Source organism: Lithobates pipiens, unplaced genomic scaffold, assembly GCF_037356315.1.
Source record: "Lithobates pipiens isolate NorthernLeopardFrog02 unplaced genomic scaffold, aLitPip1_a1.2 Scaffold_8, whole genome shotgun sequence".
Taxonomy (NCBI): domain Eukaryota; kingdom Metazoa; phylum Chordata; class Amphibia; order Anura; family Ranidae; genus Lithobates; species Lithobates pipiens.
In genome coordinates this window covers 154,806,934-154,819,818 of record NW_027507903.1, presented here as the reverse complement: position 1 = coordinate 154,819,818, position 12,885 = coordinate 154,806,934, and positions in this window count along the sequence as shown.

The window sequence follows — 12,885 nt, the reverse complement described above, 5'->3', positions numbered from 1 at the left end:
AAGCATTGAAATATAAAGGCAGGAAGTGAACATGCAATAAGTGAAAAAGGAATTTTAAGACATTTCCAAGCAAAAATCTGTCCCAATTTATAACACACTGAAATACAGGATTTTAAAGAGATAAAAAGATATGAGACTTAAGTTGGACTTTAAACTTTATAAAAAGGTCCCACGGTGAGATCTTTCACCCTTGGCCAACTAATTACTTAAGTTTTCAATAAAGGCAAAGGGTATGTAAATCACAAGGTTGAAGGCTGAAGACAAATGAAAAATAATAAGTTAGAATAGAAATGTTAATTTACATTGAGAAGTTTATTGATGACAATGTCAGTTAAATGTTTAGAGTGGATTGTAATTCTTTGCTGCACAGCTAGAACTTTATTGATGGCAATGTAAGTTGAATGCTTAGAGTGGATTGTATTTCTATGCTGCACAGCTAGATTCTCTACCTATACTGCATCAGTACTGTAAAGCTTTGCCATGAAGAATTGCCAAGAACACAGCTGAGTCTGCTGAAGCAGCATGTTGACAATCTCATGCCTCTGCACAGTCTTCTCCTTTGTGCTCTGGTTATTTTTTGTGAACACATGTACAGTCACATAGAATCTCATTGGCTCCTAGATTTGTCTCGCCCTCTCCCTGTGTCATGTTTGCTTTTACAAGGGTTTACAATTGGTTGATAAAAATGCAAATTCTTGTGCTTACACGAGTTGCATTTTAATATCTGCAAGGAACTTAGCTTTATCATATAATGCAGAATGTTTGGGGTGTAAGTGTATACACGTCATTTAGCTTTCTATGGCTAATACATTACTTTTTTATCTTCATTTTTTTTTTATAAATCTTGAAACAAAGAGAACATCCAGAGAAGAAGAAAAATGTGTTGGTTTATTGTAGAATCAAAGGTTAAAAAACATGACACACGAGGGAGCCACACTATTCAGCAGACGCGTTTTACACAAAGTGCTTAATCATTGCTGACTATCACCGGGTGTGCATGCTCCTATATAGACCAAAATGTTTGGCTGGAACCAATCACAAAAAGACAGGTAAAAATCAATCAATCACCTGTCAAAAAAGAAATGTTCAACACACCATGTGCAAATAGGATGATCAGTCAAAGGAGACATGCACACCTAGGCAAAACACATATACATGTATAATACAAATGTCAAAATGTCACAGGAGATAATTAATCGCATACCAATGTAAAATAGTATAAACATTGAAAAACATGTATACAGGGGTTAAAACAGTATACATAAAAGAATAAGAATGTATAAGTATACTTTAAAATATACAAACACATAACAAAGACAGAGACATAACAAAGATAGTGATGGAATCATGGTAGGAGGAAACTCATGTGTAAGGATATATAACTTATGTATACATGAAAAATCCCCCCATGGACCTGAATTTACCAGTAGCCTAATACAGTATATATAAAAATCCAAAAATCCAAAAATAAATGCATATAAGTATTTGCATATAACTATATTTGTAATTGGAGGCACAAAAGTAAATAAAAGGTCGCATGAAAACCCAACTATACTAACACCATTAAAATCAAAAACACCCACACATGTACAAAAAACGAGAACGGAATAACAAAGAAAGTATATATGTTTCATGTAAAACAAATTTGTGTGCATATAACGGATCCCATAAAGATAGATACTAGCCGAGAAAAATTAAGAAAACCAGGCAATTGTTCAAAAAAATCACATCAAAAAAGACTCAGAGCAGGAATTTAATAAGAAGGACAAAGAATATATATGAAGCACATTTGAATTACTAAAAATAGTGGGAGACATCCCATTCATAGTTTAAGCCAGAGGAAATATGGGTACTCAAATAAAAAAAATCCAGTAAGCTTCCCTCCTACATAAAAGTCTAAATAAATCACCCCCTCTGGCTGAGAGTTTAACCCTTTCCACTATGTGCACTTGCACCAGACCAGTATTACCGCAGTGGTGGTTGTTAAAATGCCCGCTACATTAGTGCATTTTTCTGTTCTAATGCCTCTTAGGTGTTCACAGTAGTGATTGCGTTGTCTGCGAGTGGTGCATTCCACATATTGGATATTGCATGATTTGCAAGTAATGACATAGATAACATACGTGGTATTATAATTGAATAAAAAAAAAAAAAAGAAAGATCCAGCAATTACTGCTCACCTCCTGACCTCCAGAAATATGCAGACAGCAAGGACAATCCCTGGTCCTACACCTGAAGTTGCCTTTAAAGTATAACCAAGTGGTTGACTGTTTAGGCTTGAAGCTAGGAGAAAGAGAGGTACCTAGAGACCATCTTGAAGGAACATATAGAGGTTAGTGACAATTTTTTATCTATAATTCCATTGTTCTTGACTAGAAATGAGATTCAGATTTGCCACTACCATTGGTTTGAGGCAGATCCCACATGTTCAAAATTTGTGTTCATGGCTAATTAATGCAGAAACCTGCCCAACCAAATTCTTTGAAACCATCATACACTGTCTGGCTTTGTGTACCCGTTACTTATTGACATGGGGGATGAGACACGGGGCCCCCTTTCTTAAAGGGGGCTTCCAGATTGTGATAAGCCCTCTGCCCGCAGACCCCCACAACCACCGGCCAGGGTTGTGGGAAAGAGGACCTTGTCCCCATCAACATGGGGACAAGGTGCTTTTGGGGTGCTGGGGTGCTGGGGGGCACCCCCCATGTTGAGGGCATGTAGCCTGGTATGGTTCAGAAGGGGGGGCACCCACTCATCCCCTCCTTTTCCTAACATGTCGGGCTGCATGCTCGGAAAAAGGTCTGGTATGGATTTTAGGGGGCCCCACGCCATTTTGAAAAAAAATTGGCAGACACACGTTCAGCCCCTTTCCTTCTTCCCCCGCCATCGGGCCATTCAGAAAGCACCTGGAGTGAAAGCGTTGGGCATATATTGGAAGCCAGCTACATCTGACCGTTAACAAATAGGATCTGAAGTTCTCTCTATCCACACGTGGGAAATCAACCAGTGAGGCTCCTGCATACTATGAGTGTGAATCTGCATGTTTGACCATCTGAGACTTTCAAAGCTGGTAAGAGTTTATTTCTACTATTTTATTTACTTTACTTTATTTCTATTTCTCATCCCAGCTGGTAAGAGTTTATTTCTACTGGTGGAAGGAGTGGTCACACAAAAAAGAAGAGCTGTCTCACTACGTGGTGTCTTCCCCTTATACCTTTTTTCGGCTGTTACACAGTGATATATGACCAATGTTTGGTGGACTTTTATTTGCGCTGCACCATTTGTATATTCCCATTCAGAAAGGACAGTGTGCTTTGTGCATGTGCAGTAGGGAGCCCTTACAGACAATGGTGGCGGCAGCACCCAAGAGCCAATGGATTCCAGGACAGGTAAATGTCCTAATATTAAAAGTCAGCAGCTATAGTATGTGGATGTTGGATAATGTATTAGAATTAGTGGGCGGAGGTGAGGAGGAGCTGTCATGAATATTTATGGGACCTCAACCAATCCCCAGAAATGGGCTGGCAGGGGTGGGATGAGAAAATCCCATAAATTGACATGGGCCATACCAGCAGGGAGGTTGGTGGAAGACGGAGATCGAGTGCTAAGGAAAGACTGTCGGTGGCCCTTGAAGGTCCCCTGCTGGGGAGGGGTTTTACCTCAGCAGGCAACTGGAGGGATTCATTCTGGAAGAGGCAGTAGGAAAGAGCAAGCAGAGACAGGGAGTAATATCAGCACAGTACAGGGAAAACACAAGGGGATAGACTGTCAGATGCATCAGTGCTCTCTGAACACAGCATTGTACTCAAGTCTTCATCCTTGCCCAGGGGAATCACCATCGAAGTGTGCCAGTCAGGAAGGAACTAACAAGTGTTAGTTCTCCTGGAGTGATCAGCAGGAGCTGTACATGTGAACCGAGTTTGCACAGGAGGAAGAAAAAAGTGGACCTTGTGTAACTAAGGAGGGAGTTGTCTCCTTTGTTCAAAGTTCTGGACATTTTTCAAGTTAGGTAGCCCATAAATTCCCTACCCCATCCAAGTTATTAACTCCTAATAAACAACGAAAAAAAAAAATACAAGGACTGATTTTCTGTGTTGGAATGCATGAAGGAAAGCAGTGGGGAATCCTAAATCTTGGGATCTTTCAACTTAGCCTCCAGGCTCCTGCTGAGAATCCAACCTTTGTGGGGCCTTCTCCCGAAGAGTCCTCCTCTGGATGCTTTCACAGTTGCTGGGCCTCTCCACAAACCGAGACGGCACCGGACCACCGTAGAATCCTTCTTTCAGTTACTTTGCCTCGGGCTAGCCAGCCCCGAGACCTAGAGTCGGGTGAATCCGCACCCCAGGCCATGAGAGCCCTGGGGGCTGGTCAGGAGGACCAGGACTAAACAGCCAGAATGCACTTCTGGACCAGAACCCCGAAGCACACGATGCCAGTACCCAAAGCACCCTCTCCCAGAATGCACAGCAAGAGTGACACTCCCACTAGGCTGGCCCTGAAAGAGAACCGGCACCCAATGCACCCAACTGGACTACGCTCCAGCACCTGCCAGGGATGACAACGCCACCCATGGTCAAGCAGAACACAATACAATCCAGCCAGACTGATACTGAGGCCAAACCATAGAGTAATTAAACCCAAAACCAAACTGTGGTTCCAGGAACTCCAAATGCCAAAAACACAGGAGTCGGCGCTACATACTTCACTTTCCAATTTAGACGATGTACTCATTGTCTGGGTAGGAAAGGAAAACCCAGAAAAGAAAACAATTTCTAATCCTAACAAAATTGAGTACCTGAACTTTAGGGTTGGAATAGAAGTTCTCCTGCAAATAAATAACAAACCATTATATTCAGAAGGCAAGTCCCCATCATAGAATGATGAGTCCTTCTCTTCTAACTTGAACTGTTACCAATAATCAAGAGTTTCCGCACCACCTAGTGGCAAGAGCTATAAGTGCTAGTCCTTTATTTTCTCAACCAGTGCTGTGTTGTGTAGAACTTGACGAGTAGTCTATTCAAGAGCCTAGCATCTAACTGTCTACCCACAGTCCTTGAGTCCAAGCAAAAATTAGGGGGAGCAAAGGTTTTTTTTTCAAAGAAAACAGTTCTGGTAATGGATCTCACCAGTAGAACCTTGGGTCTGGTAGGGTCAATGACTTTTCTTGAGTGTCCACCTTTGTCACAAAATAAACCACATTGTCCCGCCCCAGTCTACAGATCACCACCTTATCTGCATATATATGCCTTCCGTAACTCAAATGCTGGAGGCACCCGGTAAACCGTTCATACATGTCCAAAGAAAATATCTTCTTCCTGAATGGCTTTGGAACCTTTAAGTAGTTCCAGACGTCCTCCACATACCATTCCTCATGGTGCTGTTCAATAACATCCATTATCTCCTTGGGCACATAAGGAAATTCAAACCTGTATTCAGATGCTACCCGCTTATTGAGCAGTCTCTGAGATTTTGCAAGCTTTGGCAAAGCCCTGGCATTCCCATCGCTAGGAGGTATACAAGAGTTAGGGACCTTGCGCACCAGGGTATCAGAGCTTGTTTGAGGTGTGGGAAAGTTAACGGGTTTGGGCAAAGTTAAGTCTATTGGAGTCGGGTTTCCACGTGTGGCGTCACACTCCCAGAGTTCAAGACCAGCCATGCAGAGACACTGCAGGTTGTGGCAACATCATCCGTGTTAGCCTAAAGCATCTCCTGTGACATAGTCTCAAAGAGATCATCATCTCCAGTGTCAGAGAAAGTCCAACTCCGAATCTCTCAGCTCCTCCACTGGGAGATAGTTCCTCACAGTCCCACTCACGCAATGGCCCCAGATCTCTCACCATCAGTGTTGGCAGACCTCTCCGATGCGACCTCCTTTCTCCGGTCAGGTTGCAGTGAACTCGGAGTGTCCTCGACTGCGGCCGCGGGAGGACCTGGATCGCCCCACCTTCACCAAGGCAGGCATGGTTGTGGCGAGTAGTTCCTCTGACAATGGCAGCAGTAGTAGTAGTCATGCTATGGGTGGTCAGGTCTCTGTCCGGAGTACTGACAGCGACAGGCATCACGGCTGTGGTAGGCCTCACTAAGGGAGTATAAGCAGTAGATTCCTCAGTGACCATGCCCATGGCCCAGTCCACGCGGTATGCCCTCGGCGGCACAACAGGTTGCTCCACTCGGAAAAATAAATACTCTCCACATCCGGTACAGCGGGCAAATGGCGGGGGCTGGTGGCCAGTCCTGCACACCTTCCACACAGCATCCCGAGGGCGTACAATAGGAAATGCCCTTGGGGTGCCAGGCGAATCCTGTGTCAGTTATCACAGTCCCTGGAAGTCTCACACTCGCAGAGATACCCACAGCTGGCATTCTGGGTCTCATGGCAGGCGATGCTCCCAGAAAGCCAAACATTTTCTTTAGCTTTGTTTCCGATACAACGCGCAAGCTTCCTCCTCTCTCTCCCGTGATACTCTCACACGGTGCCTCGTGCAGGGCAAAGAGAAAGGCAAGACTCCTCCCACTGGCTCCTCCAGTCACGCAACTCGCAGGCTTTTTCCAACTCCGCCCAGAGCTTGCACACCAACAGTGGATGTCAATAATTTTGTTCACAAAATGGTGTAGTTCAAATATTCAACCCTATAGTAGCCACGTACACAGTTTTCATTGCGAGAGGTAATGGCAAATCCCTCAAGCCCCCACATGTAGCATTGACTCCCGAAGGAGCGGATGATTTAATTGGGCTTACCGTTCTTGACCTCATATATTTCTAGGGGTTTCCTGAGGTAGATGGCCCAAGAACTGCAGAGACTGACACCAGGTCCACTTAAGGGATTTTTATTTGAAAAAGGATAAACGAAACACATTTACTCAAAGTAGAGTTAGAGGGTTTTAGGTATGAAAGTCCAGGTACTCTTGTACTAAATGAACAGACAAGAGAGTCTCTCACATTAGGAAAATCCAGAGAATAGCCATTCACAGCTGGATCCTCAACCTTATCGGATAGTCCTTCTCTCACTAGGCCTAGCAGCCAATAGAGTGCTTAAATCAAACAAAGGCTCTGCCACAGACTTGCTGTAGAACACTTGAATAAAACTGAAAGGTACCAGTATCTTGCAGCCGGTCCGGCGATACCACACGAGACCAGATTCGCTTGGGGTCTTTCAACTTAGACTCCAGGCTCCAGGCTCCTGCTGAGAGGCTATGAGAGCCCTGGGGGCTGGTCAGGAGGACCAGGACCAAACAGCCAGAATGCACTTCTGGACCGGAAACCCTGAAGCACGTGATGCCAGCACCCCAAGCACCCTCTCCCAGAATGCACAGCAAGAGTGACACTCCCACTGGGCTGGCCCCAAAAGAGAACCGGCACCCAACGCACCCAACGGGACTACGCTCCAGCACCTGCCAGGGATAACAACACCACCCATGGTCAAGCAGAACACAATACAATCTAGTCAGACTGATACTGAGGCCAAAACGTATGCCTTGTACACATGGTCGGAAATTCAGACGGAAAAGGTCCGATCGGATTATATTGTCGGAAAATCTGATCGTGTGTGGGCTCTATCGGACTTTTTCTCAAATTTTCCAACAAAAAAATCCGATTGGACTTTTTCTGATCGTTTGTAGAGAATTCTGATTTGACAAAGTGCCACGCATGCTCAGAGCAAATTACGAGACCAAAGCTATTGGCTAGTAGCCTCAACGTAGTCCCATCATAACGAGGGAATGTCATCACGTTCCGAACCATCGTATTTTCAGACAACTTTGTCTGACCAGTTTAGGACAATCCGTTGGAAAAAATCTGACGGATTTTGTTGTCGGAATGTCCGACCATGTGCATTAGAGTAATTAAACCCCTGGGTATTAGAGTAATTAAACCCAAAACCAAACTGTGGTTCCAGGAACTTCACATGCCAAAAACATAGCGCATGCTCTTCAGGAGCACATATGAAGATGCTTCAAATGGAGTGGAAAAATGCCATTGCTGATTGGACTCTGCAGTGAATGCCAGGTAAAAGAAAACCTTCTGATAGAAATGGTGGTGCTAGTGCTGGTTATGAATAACCAGGTTTAGTTTTTCTCAGCAGCTAGCAATAGTGGTAAATGGTGACAACGGCAGAATGAGTAGTACAATAATAACATCTTATGAACAAAGAGTAGAACATCAGGATTCTAATATACAAGAATAAGCAGACTCATTTTAGAGCAGTAGAAACAATGGGTTATGCTAGGGTAGAATAGTAAGGAAAGCATGAACCTGTGCCCATACTATGCACTCTAAAATATTCACATATTCTAAGCAAGCAGGAAAATCACTTTGAAACAAGCCCTCACTTTTGCTCTGTTGCTATATGCTTTGTAGAAAAAAAATCCGCTTTAAAGTTCACAAATTAGTTGACAAGCTTTTGAGACTTTCCGTTCTTCTTAGTCCAAGCAGTACTTATACACAAAGCTTTAGCAAAATGTTAAGAACAATGATTTCTTTTTTGTTCAGAGATTGTAACCCCCTCAGTAGGGATGATCTGAACACATCCAAGTTTGAGGAGCGGAGGTACAGCAGAACATGTCAAAAGTTTAAATGCCAAATCTGTATTCCATTGAAGTCAATGGGAGCCAAATCTGTCAAATCAATTTTCTCAGTTTTTAAGGCTAATAGCCAAGGGTATGGCAAAAATGTCCATGAAAGACTGAGCACTGTCCTGGATGACATATAACAATGAAAACACCTCAATACAGGGCACGTACACACCCTTCCTGCCCAGGCCATTTTTCAGCTTTCAGCACTGTCACACTTTGAATGACAATTGCGCGGTCATGCTACACTGTAACCATGTGAAATTGTTATCATTTTCTTCACATAAATAGATATTTCTTTTGGTGGTATTTAATCACTCCTGGGTATTTATTTTTTTCCTAAAAAAAAAGACTAACATTTTTGAAAAAAAAGGTTTTTCTTAGTTTTTGTCAGTAAATTTAGTAAATAAGTAATTTTTCCCCTTCATGCATGGGCGTTGATGAGGCAGCACTGGTGGGCACTGATAGGCTGCACTGATGGGCACTGATGAGGTGGCACTCATGGGCACTGATGAGGCGGCATTTATGGACACTGATCAGATGGCACTGTTGAGGAGGCACGAATATGTGGCACAGAGACTGGGGTCTCACCAGGACCCCTAAACCCCCATACCAACGATCAGGAACCGTATCTCCCGATTCTGGGTCACCTGACCGCTGTGTTAGCCTCTGATTGGCTATCACAGTGATTAGTCATTGTACCCCACCCCTGTGTTTTTTTTGTTTCTGTAAATGTAGAGGAAAGATACAATGTATTTTACTCTTTCCTTGCAGAAAAAAAGCATTTGTATTTTTTTTTGGGTGTTCACCGCAAATTTGAAAGTCGTGGAACACCCTTTAAAAGTCTATGGGAGAAACCAAAGTGCTAATTTTAAAGGCATATATGCATGGTACTGTCATAAAAAGTGTTTGGGGACCTGGGTCCTGCCCCAGGGGGCATGTATCAATACAAAAAAAGTTTTAAAAACTGTAGTTTTTTCGGGAGCAGTGATTTTAATAATGCTTAAAGTGAAACAATAAAAGTATAATATTCCTTTAAATTTCGTACCTGGGGGGTGTCTATAGTATGCCTGTAAAGGGAAAAATGTTTCCCGTGTTTAGAACAGTCTGACAGCAAAATTACATTTCTAAAGGAAAAAAAGTAATTTAAAACTACTTGTGGCTACAATGAATTGTCGATCCGACAATACACATAAAAGTTCATTGATAAAAATGGCATGGGGATTTCCCCACAGGGGAACCCCGAACCAAAATTAAAAAAAAATGCTTGGGGTCCCCCTAAATTCCATACCAGGCCCTTCAGGTCTGGTATGAATATTAAGGGGAACCCCGAGCCAAAATTTAAATACAAATGGCGTGGGGGTCCCCCTCAAAATCCATACCAGACCCTTATCGGAGCATGCAACCTGGCAGGCCACAGGAAAAGAGGGGGTACCAAACCGTACCAGGCCACATGCCCTCAACATTGGGAGGGTGCTTGGTGATCCCGCCCTCCTCTGACGCACGGGGACTTCCCTATGGCTTTCCCAATGATGTCAGAGGGGGCGGGGTCACCCATTTACATAAACGGGGGATCTCGCCCCCATCTGACAACAGGGGGAAAGCCATAGGGAAGTCCCCGGGTGGCCCCGCCCTGCGTTATTTAAGAACTGTCAGAAGAATCAAAGCATCACACAGCTGAAGACTCCCACAGAGGAGGATCATGCAGACAGCACGGAGAAGAAGTGGGAGCAAGATGCGGGACGAGAAGAGTGGAGGAAGAAGATGATGAAGAAGAAGATGGAGAAGAAGTTGGAGGAACAAGAACACCGAAGGAAGACCAGAAGAAAGAAGATGAAAGAATAAGCAGAAAGAAATCTTTTTTAACCTTTTTGTCACTTTTTTTGTGAAATGGTAGGGGTACATTTGTACCCCATTACCAATTCACACGGGGGGTGGCGGGATCTGTGGGTCCCCTTGTTAAAGGGGGCTTTCACATTCAGATAAGCCCCCCACAGACACCCACAACCACCGGAAAAGGGTTGTGGGAATGAGGCCCTTCTCTCCATCAACATGGGGACAAGGTGCTTTGAGGGGCTACCTCAAAGCACCCTCTCAATGTTGAGGGCATGTGGCCTGGTACAGTTCAGGAACGGGGGCGCTCTCTCATCCCCCCCTCTTTTCCTGTGGCCTGCCAGATTGCGTGCCCTCATAAGGGTCTGGTATGGATTTTGAGGGGGACCCCCACACATTTTTTTTTTTACATTTTGGTTCAGGTTCCCCTGTGGGGAAATCCCCATGCCGTTTTTATCAATTAACTTTTATGTGTATTGTCAGACCGACAATTCCTTGTAGCCGCGAGTAGTTTTAAATTACCCCTAGTGGTTAGTGGTTGTCTTAAACAGGAATCTCTAAGCATTGGTGGTCAGTGGCTGGTAACAATGATGATAATAATCCTCCCGCGCTGGTGTTTAGTGTTTACTTAAATAAATGCTTCCTCGTCAAGCTCTCTCTTTTGGTCAAGTTTAACCGTCGGGTGCAAATCAGTCTGCCTGATAGTTCTAACTTCTTTCAGTGTTTCAGAGTGTCTCTTGCTGACATATTGACATATTGCTCTAGACCACACTCAGGTGCATTGGTGCCCAATGCAGACTGCCCCTGGACCCCTCTAGATACACCATTGTTCTTCACAAATAAACAATTTTTACTCTGCAATGTGAAAATTCTACAAAACAGCATATCAGATGAGACTTCTGAAACGTGACAAGAATACATTTTTTTGTGGTTATATTATTATAGCAGATATAGCTTGTACTTATTTTTACCCAATGACTTCTTGTGGAGTGTAAATTTGTGAAACTGCAGAATTGTAAATGGGATGTAATTCTTCAGTGATCATAACAGCAGTAGTGAATGCAAATGAAAAGAACTAAAAGTTTGTACTATACTGTATATAAATGTGCATTTATGATACATTTTTTCTATCTTTTGTTGATATAGATGTGGTGGCTGATTACCATAATGTGACCTAGGCAGGCATATGATGGAAGAAGGCACAATCATTATGTTCAATGACTAATGAGATTAACGAGACAAATCAGAGCTTCAGAACCCTCCTTCACTGTTATCATCCTGTGTCATTATCCCGCTCATGCCCCTGATGTGGTCCCCTCATCCTGACTTCTACTTCATCACTGATCTTGTGGTCACTCTCACCACCAACGCCAGATGCTAAGTGAAGGGTAGGCATGACCCGAACACCCCCCCCGGTTCGGTTCGCACAAGAATCTGCGAACGGACCGAAAATTCCTGTGAACTTTAGAACCTCGTTAAAGTCTATGGGACTCAAACGTTCAAAATCAAAAAGTGCTAATTTTAAAGGCTAATATGCAAGTTATTGTCCTAAAAAGGATTTGGGGACCCAGGTCCTGCCCCAGGGGACATGTATCAATGCAAAAAGTTTTTAAAGCAGCCGTTTTTTGGGAGCAGTGATTTTAATGATGCTTAAAGTGAAAAAAAGTGAAATATTCCTTAAAATATCGTACCTAGGGTGGTGTCTATAGTATGCCAGTAAAGTGGCATGTGTTTCCCGTGCTTAGAACAGTCCCTGCACAAAATGACAATTTAAAAGTAATTTAAAACTGCTTGCAGCATTAATGTAATGTCTGGTCACGGCACTATGGATGAAAATCTGTGAGACAAACGGCATGTTTACCTCCCCCCATTCCATTACCAGGCCCTTTGTCTTGTATGGATATTAAGGGGAACCCCGCACACAAATTAAAAAAAGGAAAGGCGTGGGCCCCCCAGGCCCTATATACTCTGAACAGCAGTATACAGGCGGTGCAAACAAGACAGGAACTGTAGGTTTGTTGTTAAGTAGAATATGTATGCCATTTTGAACTGGTACATTTTTAAAGTGTAGCTCATTTTTAAAGTGAAAAACATAGGGAAGGGTTATCACCCCTGTACCATTTTTTTTTGCTGTCTGTGCACCTCTTCAGAAGATTTCACCTCACTTTCTGTCCCAATGACAAATGTTTTTTTAAAATGTCTGTTTTTTAGTAAAACAAGGATTGGTGATGAAGCATCAGAGGAGAGGAGACCAGTTTTCCCATAAAAACTATTACAGGAGAGAATTTCCCTTCCTAGGGGTAGATTTCATCTCACTTCCTGTTGTCTTCTTCCGTTTGTAAGTTTGTGGAGACGTTTGTAAGTTGGATGTTTGAAAGTAGGGGCTGGCCCTATATGGTCTGTAGAAATTTGGGCCTAAGGTGTTGGTGTTGCCACAACACTGTAAGCCCTCAAAGTCACACTTGGTGGGCACTGGAGTGCCCT